This window comes from Adiantum capillus-veneris, chromosome 21 (genome assembly GCF_014529385.1).
Source record: "Adiantum capillus-veneris isolate H3 chromosome 21, ASM1452938v2, whole genome shotgun sequence".
Classification (NCBI taxonomy): Eukaryota; Viridiplantae; Streptophyta; class Polypodiopsida; order Polypodiales; family Pteridaceae; genus Adiantum; species Adiantum capillus-veneris.
Window position 1 is genome coordinate 103,021,213 of NC_140951.1, and position 21,580 is coordinate 103,042,792.

Genomic DNA, 21,580 nt, shown 5'->3' on the forward strand with positions numbered 1-21,580 from the left:
TAAACCTAAAAACCACTCATTTTGTAGACAGCTGACAGAGTCTCAATAGGTGGGAACTGGCTCCTGGAAGCCGAACAGTGGACCAGATAGTAATTACTATGGCAGTTACCACAGTAACCTCAAAGGGATATAAATAGGACCCATTACATTGTAATCGGGTTGGTTGTACTTTTGGGTTGTTTATCTTTTGACTTCTTACTCTTAGTTGTGGGGTTTTGTTCCTGAAGCTGTTCCTGAGCTACACTATCTTCACTTGTAATTCTACTTTGTAATCCTTAATACAGTAGTCAAGTGTACTTTAGTTAGATATACCTTGTATTCATTATTCATTAACTCTGAATCTGAATCTGAATCTAAACACTATTTCCAGTCATACAGTTTGTCTCTCACTCGAGCAGATGTATCTCAGTTCATGTAACTATTCCAGTTCAGTTTCTATCTTCTCTTCCAGTTCTACTGATTGAACTAACGAATCACGAACATCTATAAATTCTAACACTGGAATCAGCTATCTAAAGAGATCAACTTCAATTCCAATTTGGCAATCACGGTGGCTAGAGTTGTTGCTCGTTGACCAGAAAACTCCTCTCCTAGTTTGAGCTTTTAGTTGCAGTGATGGCAACCAAAATCCAGCCGTGGCCAAAAAAATCCTACCGGTTGACCCTATCCCTAAGGAGTCAGAAAGAGATTATCATCCCAAGAATGAACAAGTAACTGACAATGAGGCTCAGGAGGAGCACAGTCATGCTGATGAGGCAAAGGACTCTTAGCATTCTAGTCAGTTGTTAACTGAGTCAACGTCAGTTCACAGAAGCTGCTAAATACTGAAGATGTACGGATGCACATCGAAGATCAAAGTGAAGAAGCAGTAAAGATTGGAGTCACAAATTTTCCACATTTTTCCAAAATGGTCACGTAATGTAAATTCCCAATTTATTTCAAGCCATTGTAATATTTTAATGTGTTACGGGCTCAATGGGAGTTCCAAGATGTAAAGAACACATCAGTTACTGTACCTAGGTTGCAGATACAATAAGTGTGGAGTCTCAAAGGTCTTGGGCGCCGCACATTACACATTGTAGACCTTGGCTAAGGTATAAAAGCCAATTTTGTAAAGATTTTATTAAGTTTTTGGATAACAAATACACAGTGTGAGCTAACGGCGGTCGCTTCTCTCCTTCTCGCGCGTCCTACTCCCTCTCCGGTTGTGACATTGCGAATGCGTTTGTTGTATTACAACCGCAGGTAAAAGCTCTACGCATTCACATAATCCATTCACAATATTTCGTAGCTTTTGGTGTCGCCAACCCGCGGCCTAATTTCATCATAACTAGGAATTTACACTTTAGTATCAAAAACTAAGCATAGGCGGGGTATTGGGGCATCATTGCTTAGCATTTAAATGCATTCTGGGTCGAAAACGACTAGGTCAAAAATCCGCTGCTATTAATAATCGCGATTTTGAAACTTGACCTAAAGTGAGGTTTGAAGCCATAGGCATGTGTGCTTAGGTCTTATAAACTTGTCCTAGAAGTTTCGTTACGTTTGGATGTCATTTGATGCTCTAACGGATGTCCATGAACTTCCTCTAGGTTCACCTAGAGTAAAACTTTCTTTTTAGAAACTGCATAGCTTAAGATTGTCGTCTTTTGTTGTGTAGAGGTAGCTTGGAGGTAAGTTGTACTTGCCGAATGCCTTTTGGATTGTAGGATTGTAAATTTAGATTAGGATTTGGAGAATGATTGGTAGACGAGACAAGTCTTAAGATCAAGGCTCTGAAAAACATTAAAAACACAAGAAAACGAGTGTTGTGGGTACTTTCCACAAGCCCATTGCATGAGAACTTAGGAGTAGGGTAAGTAGGATCCAAGGTGGATATCAGAATATTGCTCACTCCAAACGAATCATCTGTGAGCTGTTTATGTGAAGTTGCAGAGTTTCACATCTACGGCTAGAAATAGCACGAAAAGACTCCAAACCACTCAATCCAACTGGAGAGTAAGCCTAAAAGTTGTATGAACCAGTGGGTAAGCTCAAGGACACTTTGAGGTACAATTTTCAAGAGTTGTCCAAAACTTAGATTATTTACTTTTTCTTGATATTTTAGGCCAAATTAAGTTTTGACTTGATTCATAGGCTCAAATTAGATCATGAAAAGACTGTCGATTGAAAAAGTTCAAAAAAGTGTCAGTTTTAGGCCTAAAGTTAATAATCGTGATTATTAACTTTCAGCTCAGATTTGACCAAGGTTCATACCATTGACTCATTGCATGTGTACAAACATCTTTTGTAAAGGCTCAAAAGATTTTGATCACAAAACATGCCAAAAACTTGCTAAAAACTGAATTCTGACTGATTGTTAAGAACTTGAGTTTAACTTGGTGAATCTTGTTAAAATTAAGTTTCAACTTGATTCATAGGTTCAAAATAGATCATAAAAAGACTCTCCTCTAAAAAAGTTTAAAAAAGTTGTCATTTTAGGTCAAAAGTTAATAATCACGATTATGAACTTTTGGCTCAAAACTGATCAAGGTTGATACTAGTGATTCATTACATGTGTACAAACAACTTTTCTAAAGGCACAAAAGATTTGGATCACAAAACAGACCAAAAACGTGCTAAAAATTAAATTGTGACTGATTGTCGAGAAGTTGAGTCTGACTTGATGAATCTTGTTCAAATTAAGTTTTAACTTGATTCATAGGCTCAAAATAGATCATAAAAAGACTCTCCTCTGAAAAAGTTGAAAAAAGTTATCACTTCGGGTCAAAAGTTAATAATCACGATTATGAACTTTTGGCTCAAAACTAATCAAGGTTGATACCAGTGATTCATTACATGTGTACAAACAACTTTTGTAAAGGCATTTGGATCACAAAACATGCCAAAAACTGAAATTTGACTGAATGTCGAGAAATTGAGTCTGACTTGATGAATCTTGTTCAAATTAAGTTTTAATTTTATAGGCTCAAAATAGATCATAAAAAGACTCTCCTATGAAAAAGTTGAAAAAAGTTATCATTTTAGGTCAAAAGTTAATAATCACGATTATTAACTTTGTTACCATATACATGTGGTAGTGATGTGTGTGAACACACTAGGACCGCCGGGGCATTTTTTCCCTCTTTAGGAGTTTTTTTCCACTGTGGATTGTTTATACGCCCATCACTCTAGGGCTATCCATCTTTCCATTGCACACTAAGTAATACACTCTCTATTGTGTGCCTTGAGCTTCCTTCATCTTCTCCAAGCTGTGTGTGTTTCTATGCAACCCTAATTCCAACAATTGGTATCAGAGCAACTTACGTCCTCCCGGGCTTAGTCGCTAGCTACTTTAGCACGCGCCTACTCACTTTCTCCGATTACAGTGAGGTTTGGCGAGCGTTCGCAAGTCGACAAATATTTCAGGACAGCTATACGAGCTTGGTCTGCTCAGATTTTTTAATTTGGGCTCATTTCGGCCTCCATTTCCACTACAGGTAGGTCTGCACATGCAATTTTGTCATTCTGTGCAGAATTTCTGTGTGTGCCATTTTCTGCATAACAAGTGTCTTACACTCTTCTACGATTTGTGCTATATAGCACGTGTTGTTCTCGTTCTGTTTCTCCTATTTTCGGACAATTTTCACATCAGGTGCAACATTTACCATGGCTGACAACAACAACACAGATGTGTTCAAGATGTTTGCTGTTGAGGACAGGTTGGATGGGGACAATTACCCTATGTGGGCTTATATGATGCAACATGTTCTTGTGTCAAAGGGCGTTTGGAACATTGTGGAGGGCATTGATGTACATCCTGGTTCTGAGGATGTAGGCCATGTTGAGGATGCTGCAGGTCTTGCTGCAAGGATTGCTGCTATTAAAGTTGTTTTGCCTACGACAGAACAAGCTCGTTGGGATGTTAAGGATGCACAGGCTCATGCATTGATTGCGTTGTATGTGAAGCGCACCATTGCTCCTCACATTCGTTCAGAAAAATCTGCAAAACAGGCTTGGGATATTTTGGCTGGTCTTTATGCAAGTCGCAATGAGGCTAAAATTTCTTTGTTGTGTAAAGAGCTGGAGTCGAAGATTATGCAAGAGGAAGATGATATGGACACTTTCATTGCTAGTGTCAAGGATATCAATGAGCAACTCATTTCTGTAGGTGAAGTCATTTCAGACAGTTCTCTAGTGCAGACTGTTCTTGATGCCTTATCAGATTCTTACCAGACTTTTGCTAGTACTTGGAGACTTATGACCCAAGGAAATCCTGAAGTTATCAAGTTTGATGCATTATGCACATTGTTATTGTAAGAGTCACTTTCTAGAAAAAATAGGACTAGGCAACGTGCAATTGAACAGGCTTTTACTGCTTCTCAAAGAAAGGGTGGTAACAGCAATGCAGTCACTTCTTATGGTTCTGTTGCGAGTGGCAAAATTTTTGTTCCTAATGCTTTTGCTTGCAGCAATTCGTCTGGAAATTCTGGTGATAAGGGAAAAAAGAAGATGCGTTGCCATTATTGTAAAGCTAATGATCACTTGATTAAGTCGTGTCCTAAGTTGAAGGCCAAAGAGGCTACAAAGAAAGAGGGTGGTTCCACTGCAAATGCTGGCTCCACTACAAATGCAGCCATTGTTGAGTTTTCTGTGATAGGAGACTGTGATGCTGATATTGATGCAGAATTGGCTTTTAGCGCAAAGTGCACTTATAATCTTGTTGTCCATGATGCATGCTTGTCAGTTGTTGCAGATTCACATGTGTGGTATTTCGACAGTGGTGCTACAAAGCACATTAGCTCACATCGTGAATTTTTTACCTCTCTCGAGTCTATCCCTCATGGGAATTAAGTCACTTGTGCCAACAACGCCTCTTATCCGGTTCAGGGAGTTGGAAAGATTGTGCTTACTGCTGCAAATGATAGTCCTTCACACTTGTTGATGCACTTTATGTACCTGGGATCAAGAAGAATCTCTTGTCTGTATCCGCACTTGCTAGACTTGGACTTGTAGTCAAATTTGTGGATGACAGATGTACAGTTCATGATCTCAATTTTGGTGATGAAATTGTTGCATCAGGCCTTTTGTGCCGTGGGCTCTATAAGCTCACTTTGTATGATAAGTGTGGACAAAATTTTGCAAATGTTGTTGCAGATTCAAGGGCTATTTCGGATGCAAAATTTTGGCATGCACGTTTTGGTCATCTGAATTTTTCCAGTTTGCTGCGTTTGCAGAAAACTGATATGGTTGCTTATTTTCCGCCTCTTGAAGCACCTGTCAAACATTTTTGTGAAGGTTGTATTTTGGGTAAGATGCAGCGTTCTAAGTTTCCAAAGGATGGTTCAGTTCGGGCCACATGCAGCAGGTTGCAGCTTGTGCATAGTGATGTTTGTGGGCCCATGCAAACTCCGTCCGTGGGAAATTCCCTGTACTTCGTGACTTTCATTGATGATTACTCCAGGCATGCATGGGTATTTCCGCTTAAAGCGAACTCCGAAGTTTTTATGTGCTTCAAACAATTTCTGGCTATGGCTGAAAATGTCTCCGAAAATGTTTTATGGGCACCCTCCATTCCGATCGAGGGGGAAGTATATGTCTCATGAATTTAATGCATTTTTGGCTAGTTGTGGAATAAAACACCAATGTACAGTGCCTTATACACCTCAGAAAAATGGTGTTGCTGAGAGGAAAAACAGGTCACTTATGGAAATGGCACAATGTATGGTCAAAAGTCAAGCTTTTCGGCATTCCTTTTGGCTTGAGGCCATCATGTGTGCCACTTATGTACTTAATAGGTGTCCTATGAAAGCTTTGCAGTCTATTACTCCATATGAAGCATGGCATGATAGAAAGCCTTCTATTGAGCACATGCGTGTTTTTGGCTGTTTGGCATATGCTTTGGTGCCACAAACACAGCGCAGAAAACTGGATGATAAGGTTGTCAAATGTATTTTTGTTGGTTATAGTGCTGAAAGCAAAGGTTACAGGTTGTATCATCCACAACCAAAACGTATTCTGGTTTCACGGGATGTAGTGTTTGTGGAAGATTCTATTCATTCCTTGTTGTCATGTACTAGAGACAGTAATGTAAGCTCACAAGACATTTATGACACTTTTTTGCCTCTTTTCAGTGGTGGAAATACGAATGTAAGTTCCAATGAGGCAAATGGACAGCCTATGGGGGTTTCTCAAAATGATACAGATCAGCCTATTATTGATGCAGATGTACATGATGTACATGATGAGGAAAGGTCTGAAAATGAGCAGGCTAGAGATATGCCAAAATGGCTGGTGCACACTTTGCGTGACAATAAATTGGATGCACCTTTTTCTAGTCGTAGTCGTTCAGGCTCTCGCCATGCATCTTATGCATCAGATTTTTATGCTTTGGCTGTGTCTAGTTTACATGATGTTGAGGAGCCTCTATCTTTTGATGAAGCACATAATTCAAAAAATTGGATGGCTGCCATGCAATCAGAATATGATGCACTTATAGAAAGAGACACATGGACTTTATGTGATTTGCCTCCTGGCAAAAAGGCCATTGGTACGAAGTGGGTTTACAAGTTGAAACGCAAGCTGGATGGTGAGATCGATCACCATAAGGCTCGACTTGTTGCAAAGGGTTATGCATAACAAAAAGGCATAGATTATGAAGAGACTTTTGCTCCCACTTGTCGTATGACTACTGTGTGTTTTCTATGTGCATTGGCAGCTCATTTTGGTTGGGATGTACATCAATCATACATTGTTACTGCTTTCTTGGATGGTGACATATTTGAGGAAGTTTATGTAACGCAGCCTCGTGGTTTTTTCATAAAAGGACAAGAGGATAAAGTATGCAGATGTAAGAAGGCTTTGTATGGGTTGAAACAATCTCCTCGTGATTGGTATGAGAAAGCTGACACTCATTTGGTCAAACGAGGCTTTCGTAATAGTCCAACAGAAAGCACATTGTATGTAAAGTGTGACGGTGATGTACTTCTCATTGTGGTTCTTTATGTCGATGATTTGCTGATCACTGGATCAAATGAGAGACATATTGCTGAATTTAAGGCTGATTTGAATGCTACTTTCAAGATGAAAGATTTGGGGCTGTTGCATCATTACTTGGGTATACAATTTAAGCAGTGTGATGGTGGTATTGCCTTGTGTCAGAAAAGTTACATAGAGACATTGCTATGTAAGTTTGGACTTGAGGATTGCAAACCTATTGCCACTCCCATGGAAACAGGTTTGAAGTTGAGTCTACATGATGTTGGCGATCCTGCTGATGTCACTCTTTACCAAAATTCTGTTGGCTGCCTCATTTATGTATGCAACACGAGGCTAGATATTCAGTTTGCAGTCTCACAGGTCAGCAGATTCATGCATAGCCCAGGGTCTAAGCATTGGCAGGTTGTCAAGAGGATTTTCCGCTACCTTAGTGGCACTTCACACCTTGTCTTGTTTTATCCCAAGGGGGGATCATTGCCGCCAGACTTACATGCTTTTTTGGACTCAGATTGGGCTGGTTGTTTTGACACGCGAGTGTCCACAAGTGGTTTTTGTTTCATGCTTGGCAGTTCATGTATATCATGGTTGAGCAAGAAGCAACCTACTGTGGCCACTTCGAGTTGTGAGGCTGAGTACAGGGCAGTCTTCACAGCTACGGTTGAGTGTGTATGGCTCAGACGCCTTATGGTTGGATAGGACACTGCCAACACTATCTACACTGATAGTAAGAGCACATCGGTAGTTACGAGGAACCTAGTTTTTCATGCTCTCACAAAGCACATTGAGGTGCATTACCACTATGTGAGGGAGAGGCTCTCAACAGGAGAGATCGGCTTGGATTATGTGCCAACACAGGACAACCTTCCAGACATTTTCACAAAGGCATTGTCTCGTGAGAAGCCTGAAGCTTTTCACAAAGCTTTGGGCTTACTCTCCTTTGTGGATTGATCATGTCCTCAGGGCATGGCACTTCCCTTTACTCATGTGCCAACTCTCGTTCACCGCATCACTCCAGGGGGGATTTGTTACCATATACATGTGGTAGTGATGTGTGTGAACACACTAGGACTGCCCGGGCACTTTTTCCCTCTTTAGGAGGTTTTTTCCCCGAGCATTGTATATACTCCCATCACTCTAGGGCTATCCATCTTTCCATTGCACACTAAGTAATACACTCTCTATTGTGTGCCTTGAGCTTCCTTCGTCTTCTCCAAGCTGTATGTGTTTCTTTGCAACCCTAATTCCAACAAAGCTTTGGCTTAAAACTGACCAAGGTTGATACCGTAGACTCTAATCATGATTGCAAACATCTTTTGTGAAGGCTCATGAAGTTTGGCTCACAAAACACACCAAAACCTTGATAAAAACTAAAATCTATAATAAATGTCGAGAACTTGAGTGTGACTTGGTAAATCTTATTCAAATTCAGTGAAACTTGACTCATAGGCTTATCTTGATGTGTTAAATAAGTGTAGATGCTCACATGACCAAAAATCACCAGAAGTAAATAATTGCGATTATTTACTTTTGAAAAAAAAATCTCAAAAAAAAACTAGAGTAAATAATCGCGATTATTTACTTTTGCTCTAGAATTGAGAAATTTTACACATCTGAGTATACCACAGGGTGAAGCACATCAAGTAGACTCCACAAATCAAATTTGGTGAAATTTGGATCACAAATTTGAGACTTAAGCCAGATTCTTGGAATCAGAGTCTGCGGACACTAAACAGATTGATAACTTGGACAAATCTTGACCAAACTCAACCAAACTTGTCCAAAGACAACAACAAGCTAATTACTTGGCAACACAAGCTTAAAAAATGTAAAAACTGAGAAAAGTAAATAATCGAGATTATTTACTTTTGAGCTCCAGAAACAAGAGTTTTGACTTTTGAGCTTGTACAGTGCTAGAACAACATAATACAAGGCCACTGGTCAAATTTGGGTTCTATCGGATCCAAATTGGTCCTTGTTAACTCAATTTCAACTTGCAGATTAGTCCTTTAGCTCCTTGCAAGGATAGAATTTGGAAATCTCATGTGCTGACTTACTTAGCTCAGATTGAAGAACTAGGTAATAGGCAAAGAATTGGGAGCTTGACAAGAGAGGAATTCAAGTCAAGTGGAAAAAACGGATAACAATCTAATCTGCAGGTTAGGTTATTCAAGGCCTATATTTTCATCATTTCAAAGGCTGCAATCAATTCTCACACTTTCGAGCTAAAGTTAATCAACTCTTGTGAGTCTAAGAGAAATCAACTACTAGAAGTACTTTGGCAAAAGCAATCTTATCGAACTTGAGCAGAAAAGTTTTTTGCTAATCAATACCAAAGTCTGCTAGGAGACAGTTTTTACAGAACCAGCCGACATGGACTCATCTCGAGCTGAGAGTTCAAGTACAACAGAGCAAGCCAATAGTAGTGGTAACACAAGTACAAGTGCAATAGAGAAGATTTTATAGCTTCATGGCTATACATATTCAAAAGGCCATAGATACTTGATGAATAGCAAAAGCAACACAGGAGCCAAGATCCTACAGATCAAAGGAAAACCAGATTTAGAGAACTCCCAGATGTTCGCAGACTTCAGTGCAGCCAGGTATTGCAAGCTCAAAGATGAAGTGCAGATAGAAGTTCAAAAAGTCAACCCAAATGGCTATCCAAAAATATGCACAAGCCCACAAAGCATTAAATCTGTGAATATGCAATCAGGGGTCATTGTACATGGATTACAGTGGGGGTTAGATCTACAATCGAGAGTCAGTAATGGAAGATCCAACAGATCAACCAATAAAATCCAATCTAATTGGAGAACCGAGCCAAAGATGGTACAAAGGTCAAGATGGAGAAATCTATAGCTTGATGCTTAGTGTTTTAAAAGAAGATGCCAATAACTTGGCAAGCATAGAAGCAGAAACTTCTCAGAAAAGAATTTGACATGACAGAGCCAATTGAAATACCACCACTCATAGCGTATTGCTCAGATTGTGGACGAAAATGTGGACATTTTTCTGAATATTGTCCAAGAAATCTTGACAACAGGGATACATCAACTGCCAAGCAAGATACAAAGCAAATTGGAAATGTGAATCTCGATGTAAGTGCATTTAACTCGTCACTTTTTATGCAATCGGATGATTCTGCACTACCATTAGAAACACCAATAAAAACACTACAAGTTTAAAGTCAGCATAAAGATGCACAGACACCTGAAAAGCTTAAAATTGATTTTTTGAACAATAAATTCCTACATGAATTTAGTCAAGGTGTCGAGATATCACCAAAGGTTGAAAAAAATGTTAGATTTGCAAATGATTTTGCATCCAGTGACAAAAGTGTGCAATCATTCACGAGTCTACGAGACACATCAAATAGAATGATGTTAGCTTTGTATGGTACCCATAATTCAGATGCACACTATGTGGACCAAAAAGGACAACTGTACAAAAGGAATCAACCAGTGTTTCAACCAGCTGAAGCATATTACTCAAGTGAACCCAGAGATCTGTTCAGAGCTAAACTCTCTTCTGCTGGAAATCAGACTTCGATATTGTGACCAAACGAGCATATACTTTGACCAAAACAGTCGTAGATATAGACGAGATTCTAGCATCTATTATGCATTGGGTCCTGAAATCATAGAAGCTCAAATCATAGGAGACCCAAGGGATAGACAATATTAAGGCAAAGATAATGCTATCGACAGATTGACTTGGGGAAAAATTTGTCATGTTTCTCAAAGATACATAGGAAACTATGTAGAGGGTTTACAAATGCCAAACATCAACTGTGCTACCCAATGTGTACCTTCACAATCCCAAATGGTGAGACGCAACCAGAGCCAAGCAGTTTTGAGCTCTCACAATGAAGCAGGCTATCGTGCACCCTAGGAAGGGGGGAGCTGCAAGTTCATCAAGCTCAGCTCTAGTACCAAAAAATGCTACACCAGTGAGAAGCCCAAGAACTTCTAGCTAGCAGACTCCTTCAAAGCAAAAACCATTGAAAATTCATATGGTTGTAATGGAAGTTTTTCGTTGACCCAGAAACCATCAAAATCTGCAGAAAAAATCTTCTATGAAGATCATTGGGGACAAAAGCTTCAGTTAATCTCCACAAGTCAGAGTCAAAAACCGGCAAATCCCATAGTGCTCAAGCAATTGGATGAGACAAAGATGGCATATGCATATTGAGATGCAAATGGAAATGATTCTCAGCAGGTTCAAGGCATTATACAAACTCATTTGGATGGTACAACTGAAGTCAAAGACTATCTGAAGATGATGCAAACTCTCAAGCTGCCAGAACAGGTGACAAAAAAGTCAAAATAAATGAAAGCTAAAGTCCAAAAGGCTACACAAAGGTCACCGCCAAAATCTTCTCATAAGAAACAGATTCTACCAAAAAGTATAATGGACCTATTAAGGTCAAAGGTTACTCAAATGCAGGAGGACAATGCTCAACAATTGCAAAAACGTGTTGGGAAACAAACAAACTGGAACACCTCTATAGCAATGTCACCCAAAAGCGTTGAAAGAGAACTACAAGACACCAAAAGGACAGCAAAATAATTTTGAAACACCACAAGTCCAATAGGAGTAGACCCTTGGGAATCTACTAGCCATCGCCCACCCAAGAGACTATGTCACATAGGAGCAAAACCCTGCCAAAGCACGGATTTACAGTACACGCCGACCAATTCATATGAAGACAAGAGCCTCTCCTTACACAATCAAACATCACAAACCCACAACTTCAACATCAATTCCACAATTCATAGATACATGCCCTCAGAATCTGTCTACACACAATTTGCCACTAGGTTGCCATAGCCATAACCTTGCGGAGAACTAGTTGTAACCTGAAGAGTACAACTCCAATTGGGGCACTTTAAATCTTGGAAAAAATATTGAAAATGACTGGCAAGAAATATGAACATGAACAAAATTGATTCCATACGCCGCCATGAGCAAAATTGACGTGAACAGAAAGATGTCCCAGCACGACTACATGTAGAGAAGGCTAGTCGGGGCAAAAAACTGCATCCAAAAGCACCAAGGAGACACAACGAGCTAAAACCTGAAAATTTCTGATGTTTGGCTGAACTTTTTTTAGTTTTTACATGATTTTTAGTTATATACAAGTCTCTCTTCAAAAAACTCATTCACGGGCACTTACAGTAGCCTGACAGCTGTCATCACTAGACTAGCGACTTGCAGTGCATGTACATGTGCTTGCTAAAGCAAGATAAAATACCCAGAAAAAGATAGCCCACACAAAATTTTGACATCGAGCTTCATGTTCGTATGTACAAATTTACAAAAAACGGGGTGTCAGAAATGCGCCCAACATAGTTTGCCAACCCCCCAGTCTGCTAGAGCATTCATGCTCAGCAGTAGCATAAGCATATTGTCCACCCGGATCAAAGGGCCATACAACATAAGAAAAAATTGCATAAAGAAACATCAACCATATCAATTGCATCACTTCCAATATCAAAGCATAAACCATATGTAGAATCCAAATCCTCTTTAGGCATAAAGTACTCTCAACAAATACAACAAAGAAACACCCTTTCATCATTATAGCATGCAAGGAATCCTTTAACATCTCATCCAAAAAGTCTTCAACTTTTATCTCAGCCATTTTTATATCCTAATGCATATCCATTTCATTCTCCCCACTCTTCATTAAGCCTCTATCCAATTCAACCATATCATGCTTGATAGGTAAGCCATCTTCCATATATGCCTTAGGCTCCTTAACAAGAGGATCAAACAAGGTAGCATCAACCATATTCACATGAGGCATAACAAGAGAGACTCCATCATTTTCCATATCTTCTAAAACCTCAATATTCTCTTCATCAATTAAGGCAGGATCATCCACACCATCATGCAAGCCATGAAGCTTCTCATTGATAATGTCCTCATCAACAACACAAGTAGTATACTTAGTTGTTGCATCACCCTTTTGCAACAATCACCCAAAGCAGATACCCGAGAGACCTGATCATACACATCACCATCTTTGTCATTTTTATCTTCCTCGACCTCCATCCTCTGATCTTTGAATACCTCATCTACAAGAGAATATATTACTCACAGAAACAAAATTCGTATCAAAAGCATACTCATCCTCATTGTAATATATATGAGAAGCATTAGCCATGTGACTTGGACATTCAAAATGATCATCTCCTTGCATTTGAGACTCTTTCATGACCATGGTAGCCTTCTTGTCTACATCCACCCTACTAGAATCATCATCTTTGACATGAAGGTTGACATCAAATCTCTTAAACAACAAAGATGGCATACATTGAGCATTCTTCTTGATCTCATTATGCATACGACATTCTTCTTTCACATGCTCAAGAGAATGAGAAACATGGAAGTCTTCATTGCATATGTTTTCCATATTTATGTCTAAAACATAAGGTACATTTGGCTTCACATCTTCTTGCAATCCAAGCTGCCTCACTCTCTCTAGTTTCCATTCCTTATGCTTTGCAACCTTTACTGCATCATCAAATGTAAGTGGCCTTTTAAGCTCAACCTTTAACTTCAAATTAGACCTCAAACTTTGCATAAACATACACTTCTTAAGCATAAGAGGAGGAGCATCACTTCCCAAAGAAACACACCATCTTCTCCACAAAGCATTGAACTCCTTGACAAAGGCATCTACACTTTGACCATCACATTGCACAAGTCCTTCAATGGAGTGCCATACATCCATTGGGTCCTCTACCTTCCTAAACCTCTCAAGGAAATCCTTCTTTACCTCATGGTAAGTCATCACTTGCAAAGGTTGAGATGATTTCAACCAAGACTCATACTCATCATACCATATCCTTGCATCATCTTTCAAGCAAAAAACCAAAATCTTCAGCATAAGCATCGGATCTTCCTTATTGGCAATCAAACATGCAAACTCCATATTTTCAATGAATGCATCTGCATCCTCGCCAACATGGCCATAGAACCTTGGAAACTCTGTTACCATAGCCATCAAAGCTATCAATTGAAGGTCACCTGAAGAAGATCCTCGGTGGGGGGCACCAAAACACTGTTGGGAAACAAACAAACTGGAACACCTCTATAGCGATGTCACCCAAGAGCGTTGAAAGAGAACTACAAGACACCAAAAGATTTGAAAAATCCTTTTGAAACACCACAAGTCCAATAGGAGTAGACCCTTGGGAATTTTCTAGCCGTCGCCCACCCAAGAGACTATGTCACATAGGAGCAAAACCCTGCCAAAGCACGGATTTACAGCACATGCCGACCAATGCATATGAATACAAGAGCCTCTCCTTACACAATCAAACATCACAAAACCACAACTTCAACATCAATTCCACAATTCATAGATACATGCCCTCCGAATCTGTCTACACACAATTTGCCAGTAGGTTGCCATAGCCATAACCTTGCGGAGAACTAGTTGTAACCTGAAGAGTACAACTCCAATTGGGGCACTTTAAAGATTGGAAAAAAGATTGAAAAATGAATGGCGAGAAAGATGAATATGACCAAAATTGATTCCATACGCCGCCATGAGCAAAATTGACGCGAACAGAAAGCTGTCCCAGCACGACTACATGTAGAGAAGGCTAGTCAGGGCAAAAAACTGCATCCAAAAGCACCAAGGAGACACAACAAGCTAAAACCTGAAAATTTCTGATGTTTGGCTGAACTTTTTTTAGTTTTTACATGATTTTTAGTTCTATACAAGTCTCGCTTCAAAAAACTCACTCATGGGCACTTATAGTAGTCTGACCGCTGTCATCACTAGACTAGCGACTTGCAGTGCATGTACATGTACTTGCTAAATCAAGATAAAATACCCACAAAAGGATAGCCCACACACACTTTTGACATCGAGATTCATGTCCGTATGTACAAATTTACAAAAAACAGGGTGTCAAAAATGCGCCCAACAACGTGTAGTATCACAGTCATACGAGTCAACATCAACAGAAGCAGGTGATCAAAGCAAAGCCAATGTAGAAAAAGTTCAACCCATGGACACCGCCACCACAAAAGTAGTCAATACAAAAAGAAATTCTGAGAAGATCAAGTGCAACATTGTTGGTGAGAATGAAGAAAAGCTTTCAAAATAAGTAAAGCTAGATTTTCAGCTAGATAAGAACCTCATGTCTTTTTGCACTTGGAAAGATGTGGCCAACCATAGTTAAAAGATGCTCCTGAATTTGTGAGCATATCAGAAAACAAACGAGAAGAATGCTGGGGAATCATTTTTACCACCATTGAAGTAACTTCACAGATCATCAAAGCTCAATTCCACGTGATCACAGCAAAAGATATGCCATATGACATCATAATGGGAGCGTAAATGGCCAAGAAGATGTTAGAGATACAGAATTCAAACATGACGGAGTCATCACAGAAATCAAAGAATGAAGACCAAGACTGGTCACCCTTGGACGACAATACAAATTCCTCAAGCACAGTTAAAATGGAGACTGATGCCAAAGCAAAGCATATTGAAGATGATTCATCTCCATCGAGTATAACTTCAGAAGAGATTAATGCAAATCAAGAAATAGCAACCACGATAGCTATGGAGAAAAAAATGCCACCAAAGCTAGAAGGAACGAAGATCAAAATTGTAGACAAAGGTAAAGCTAAAGTGGAACTTCCACCGATTAGCAAAGAAGATGTGAAAGCATATGACTCTACATCAAAGAACCCTCATGGAGCTTCTTCAAGAAAGTCAGGCTTTCAAAAATTCAAGTCAATTGCTGACCCAACTAAAACCTCTAAGGAGACACCAAGAAAAACAAAGATATATCAGCCAAAGTACTCAAGAAAGCAAAAAAGAAAAGTCAAGTAAGTGTTTGTTTCGAGCAATTTAGTCAAAGTCAATAACCCGGTTTGGATTAAGGACGAGAAATCAACACAAAAAAACAAACACATGGGATGGATAGCATCACAATGGAGCTTAAAGGAACATGAGCACTATGGAGGTAACAGACAACTATGGGTGCCAAAACCACAGGTTAGAGCATATGAAGTAACTTGTAGTCCCTCCCAAGAAAGAAGGCCCACAAGGTATCAACCTCGACAATATCCTAGGATACCTAAGAAGCAGGTATACAATAGAACAACATTGAATGATGCTGAAGTCTACCACGGCTCACAAAAGGATACAGAACAAAGACGGATCTCAAAGAATCTTCCTCTTGGACAAGGATTCTACACATGCTATACAAAGATTTGGCTACCAATCATTTGCAAGCCAACTGCAACTACACCAGACCTGCATGAAGATCTCAAGAAATCAACAAGACCTAGAGCAAAGCAAAGGCAACAATGGAGATACAAAGGTCATCAAGAGATTTGGATTCCTAAGTCTTCCAATGCTCCTAGTTCAAAGCCAAATACTGATAGCCAGCAGAGGCATACAACAACATCAAAGACTCCTATCAATAGGCCTACTTGGAGAATCAAACAACCAATGGAGTCTTCACAGTCAAAGAAGGACAACCCAACCAATGCGAATGCAGATTTGATGATGATAAAACAGGTATGGCAAAAGAAACCTTCAATGCCAACTTGGTCCTTCACTAATCCTCTTTTAAGGATTCAAGCTTACTTTTACCTAAAGAAATGTTTGTAGTAAGCACAAGAATGTAAAAAGTCAAGTCGCCAGGTTGCAAAAAACACTCTTTGGCATAGTCAGTGTCGGGCTGCTGAGCCATAAAATGAGCAAAGCATTAGACCCAAAGCTTCAACTCATATTAAAATCTGTGCTAAGGTCATAGTTATTAGGCTTACACTCAAGCTGGAAGAGTTGAGCATATCTAGAGTCGTGTCGCTCATGCTGGATGAGATGAGCATAAGAATCAAAGTCTATTAACTAACAATTGGTGATGTCGTAGAGTCTAGCACTCACACACAGTGCACAGTAATATGAGAGCACATATCCTCACCAACGAAAACCATTCTTAAAGGGGTGTCAGCTTGCAAATCCATGTCATATGCTTTTATAGCTACACCATCTTTCTGAAGAACCCCTCAAAATCTTACTTGCACAGCATATTGTTTTCCATGCATTTTTGTGTATGCATAAATAGGATGTCCCACCATTGTACATATGCATTAGACACTCTTTTTTGCTTCCAACTATGCACCTTGAGTGGACTACATTAGGCAAACCAATGTTCCATCATGCTACCCTCCTATATTTGCTACCTTTATAATTCCATATCTAATAGTAAATAATTCCTTGAGTACTTTATTAATATTTTCCATGCTAATAAGTACTCCAATAATGTGCATATACCAAAGGCACTTTTTTCCATTGGGTTTTTTCCCTTTGGTCATCCCGGTATAAGACCCTAATTTAGAACCTCATCATTCTACTTCCCTTGTACATATTTTTCATAAATAAATAGCAATCTCATCATGATGCTATTACAACGGACAAATGCAACATCATCTCTCAAAATCGACTACTCGGACCAATGAATATGTTGCAGCAAATTGAACCTCATCAACAAATCCAACGACAAATTGAATATCAGCCCATCAACAATCAATCAAAACCTTCCACAGTCTCCAAGGACACTTTTTCAACAGTGCTCGGGGACTAGCACTAAAATAGGAAGGGGGGAATGTTAACTGAGTCAACGTCAGTTAACAGAAGCTGCTAAAGACTGAAGATGTACGGATGCACATCGAAGATCAAAGTGAAGAAGCAGTAAAGATTGGAGTTACACATTTTTCACATTTTTTCAAAATGGTCACGTTTGTAAATTCTCAATTTTTTCAAGCCATTTTAATATTTTAATGTGTTACGGGCTCAATGGGAGTTCCAAGTTGTAAAGATAAGGTCAGTTACTGTACCTAAGTTGCAGATACAATAAGTGTGGAGTCTCAAAGGTCTTGGGCGCCGGACATTACACTTTTCAGACCTTGGCTAAGGTATAAAAGCCAATTTTGTAAAGATTTTATTAAGTTTTTGGATAAGAAATACACAGCGTGAGCTAACGGCGCTCACTTCTCTTCTTCTCGCGCTTCCTACTCCCTCTCCGGTTGTCACATTATGAATGCGTTTGTTGTATTGCAACCGCAGGTAAGAGTTCTACGCATTGACGTAAGCCATTCACAGTATTTCTTAGCTTTTGGTGTCGCTGACCGCGGCCTAATTTCATCATAACTAGGAATTTACACTTTTAAATCAAAAACTAAGCATAGGCGGGGTATTGGGGCATCATTGCTAAGCATTTAAATGCATTCTGGGTCGAAAACGACTAGGTCAAAAATCCACTCCTGTTAATAATCGCGATTTTGGAACTTGACCTAAACTGGGGTTTGAGGCCATAGACATGTGTGCTTAGGTCTTATAAACTTGTTCTAGAAGTTTCGTTACGTTTGGATGTCATTTGATGCTGTAACGGATGTGATTTATTTGCTGATGAGCGATTAGCATTTGGTGATTTCAGTGACTTGAGTGTAGCTTGAGTTAGACGCGAGTTGTTAGTTGTTTTCCGAGAGCTTGACAACCTCTTGTAGCCTCTATATACTAGTTGAGTCAGCTTCATCCCATGGTTTGAAAAATTAATCATGGTTCTCGCTAATACTGCAATAAGATAGGATTGTGAGGTTGGACATGCGTCCCACATTTGGCGCCGTTGCTGGGGACTAATAGACCTAAACTAGGCAAAACACGAACGTCTTGTGTAATTATCCATTAACTTTCTCTAGGTTCATCTAGAGTAAAACTTTCTTTTTAGAAACCGCTTAGCTTAAGATTGTCGTCTTTTGCTATGTAGAGGTAGCTTGGAGGTAAGTTGTACTTGCCGAGTGCCTTTAGGATTGTAGGATTGTAAATTTAGATTAGGATTTAGAGAATGATTGGTAGACAAGACAAGTCTTAAGATCAAGGCTCTGAAAAACATAAAAAACACAAGAAAACGAGTGTTTGTGGGCACTTTCCACAACCCCATTGCATGAGAACCTAGGAGTAGGGTAAGTAGGATCTGATGCATGGTTTTTAGGACCCCTTCGGAAGATGCAATAAAGGCACAGTCAGTTGTTGGGGAGATGAAGATACTCTAGTCCAAGGGATCTCGAAAGAGAAGAAATATCTACTTCACAAGCACCAAAGAGTAAAAAGTGCCATGGACAGAAGATACGTGGGAACGAGCTCTTATGCATGCCTACAACCTATATCTTACAGAATAGCCCATTCTAGGTGTGAATTTCTAGTGAAATTTACACGAGGATGTTCGTGTGGACTCACAACACAGCATACTCCGTTTTCACTTTTTTTTTACCGACAGTAAATATTTTTTACCACAGTAAATATTTTTTACCTACAGTAAATATTTTTCACCTACATGCTAAATACAAATCACTTTTTACCTACAGTAACTTTTTTTACCCATGGTAAATATTTTTTACTGCACCATAAGTATTTGGTAGGTAATAGTTCACTGTTACTACAAGCAGTGATTGGACATCAACAATGCAGTTACAGGAGGAGAAAAGGGGAAAATCTTATGGTAAAGGTGAGTCAACAGGGATAAAGACTTTTGAGTTGAAAAGAGACATGCTGATTTTTTCAAAGAACACATGTCAAAAGAAGCCATGGTTGAGGATTTTTTGAGAATTTGATATTCAGGAGGACCCAGCAGGTCCCCCCCTGACATGTGCAGAACCTCCAGTTTCAACAGCCACCTTACCTGCTCTTAAATGCTGGTCAAGGCCTTATCCCCATGTGTCACAATCAGAAAAATTAGCATTTACCCTCCCCTCTCACATCACTCTAGAGAATATCTTGATGGTGACATATCAGGTGACCTCAATCTGTTGACCACCCTAAGCAAAAAGTAACCCCAATTAGCGGATTTAAGCATGTTTATCCCTAATCCTAAACCCTCTCAGAAACCTATATAAGGAGGCCTTCTCTCACTCAAAACCAACACTTCACCCACTTCACCAAGCAACGAAGCTATGACGACATTGCTCACAACGAGGAGCTATGGATGGAGCTCTACTCTCTGTCCCTCTCTCTCTCTCCCTCTAGTATGCTACATTACTAGCCCTAAAACCTAAATAAGGAGTATTCTCTCATGCTCCATGGCCACCATTCTCGCCATCATTCTCTAAGGTATTGATGTGCTGCTAGTAGGATCATACCTACTTGCTGGGTTGATTGTTTTTGACAAGGGATTATGCCATCCTTGGCTTGCTTCTCTATATCCTTGTTATGTATGATCAGATGCCGTTGTATTGTTAAGCTGATGTCTTGTGTATATATATGCTACATAAGGTCCCTAAGCTTCGCTTCTATGTGTTTTGCCATATGTTTTGATGCCATCATAATGCCAGAAGTCTCACTTGCCTATGTGCACTATGCGTGAGGTCCCTAAACCTCTTAATTTAGGGTGGTGCCCCCTTTGTTTTGTTCTTTGCTTGTTTGCATGAGGCGTGGTTTGTGGAGTGTGCATGATTACAGAGGCCACCCGATTGCACTGCTCTTTTTCCCGCTATCATTTTGGTGCCCCCACGGAGGAGGGCTACACAGACCTTCAGTCCACAAGCAATGAAGATGTGCAATCTACAACATGGACGAATGGCGTGAGGAGTTTGCAAATTGGAGAACAGAAGAGGAGGAGGCTTTAGAGGCCTTAAAAGCTTTCATCGAGGTCTTGTTACCAGGTTGCAGTGTCATTGAAATTCAAGAAGTAAGTTCTTCTACATGCCTTGTTCGTGATCGTCTCCAACGAAGGAGAGTGAGAAGAAGAGCTTGATATACCTCTCCTCTCAACCTATGAGTGCTCCAGAAACCTCCAACGCACACGAGCTTGAAATATTCTACATCAACATACATGAAGGTACTGTGACACACATTAAGGGAAGAGAAAGAATCACTAGACCTCTCTTTCCTGAGGAGCCGACTAAGAGGAGGAAGATCACCTCTACACCTAAGTGGCCCAAGGCCGCAGCGCGTGCTCAAGCGTAAGGTAACATTTGGCTTAATCTCATTAATAAGGGATTACATGACCACTACAGGCAAGAAAAAGGCTAGTGAGCAACCAACTTCAACCTCCAACTTGCAACCACGACTCTCACCCCTAAATCCTCCGAAGCAAAGAGGCGAAGGCTTGCCTACAAGATTGCCGCCCGTCTGCGAGTGCTCCCAGTGCACTTTGTGAATCCAAACACCACCAATCCCAAGCCAACCTCCTGTCCACGTGAAGATCACTTTGGATATTTTCCAAAGTGCTTTGGAGACCGGGTGAAAAGCCTCCCTGCCCTACCTTTGCTGCTAATTTTCAAGAAGTTATCTCAATCTAAGGAAACTATCTTAGTTGATGATGTGCTATACATTAATGGTGTCACTTTCATTCGTCATGTTGATTACGGTAATAGCATCTAATTGTTGCTTGCTAAAAGGCTCAGCATTGTACAAAGTGTTGCCATCACGCCTTACGTCTTCACAGATGCATCAGGAAGAGTCGAAGTGATCCGAGGTGCTGACCTTTTGTGGCTGATCAGGCTCATTGGTCCCAAGGTGGTGCAACTAAGCTAGGCTCTTGTGTGTAAGTATGGATGCCAATAATGA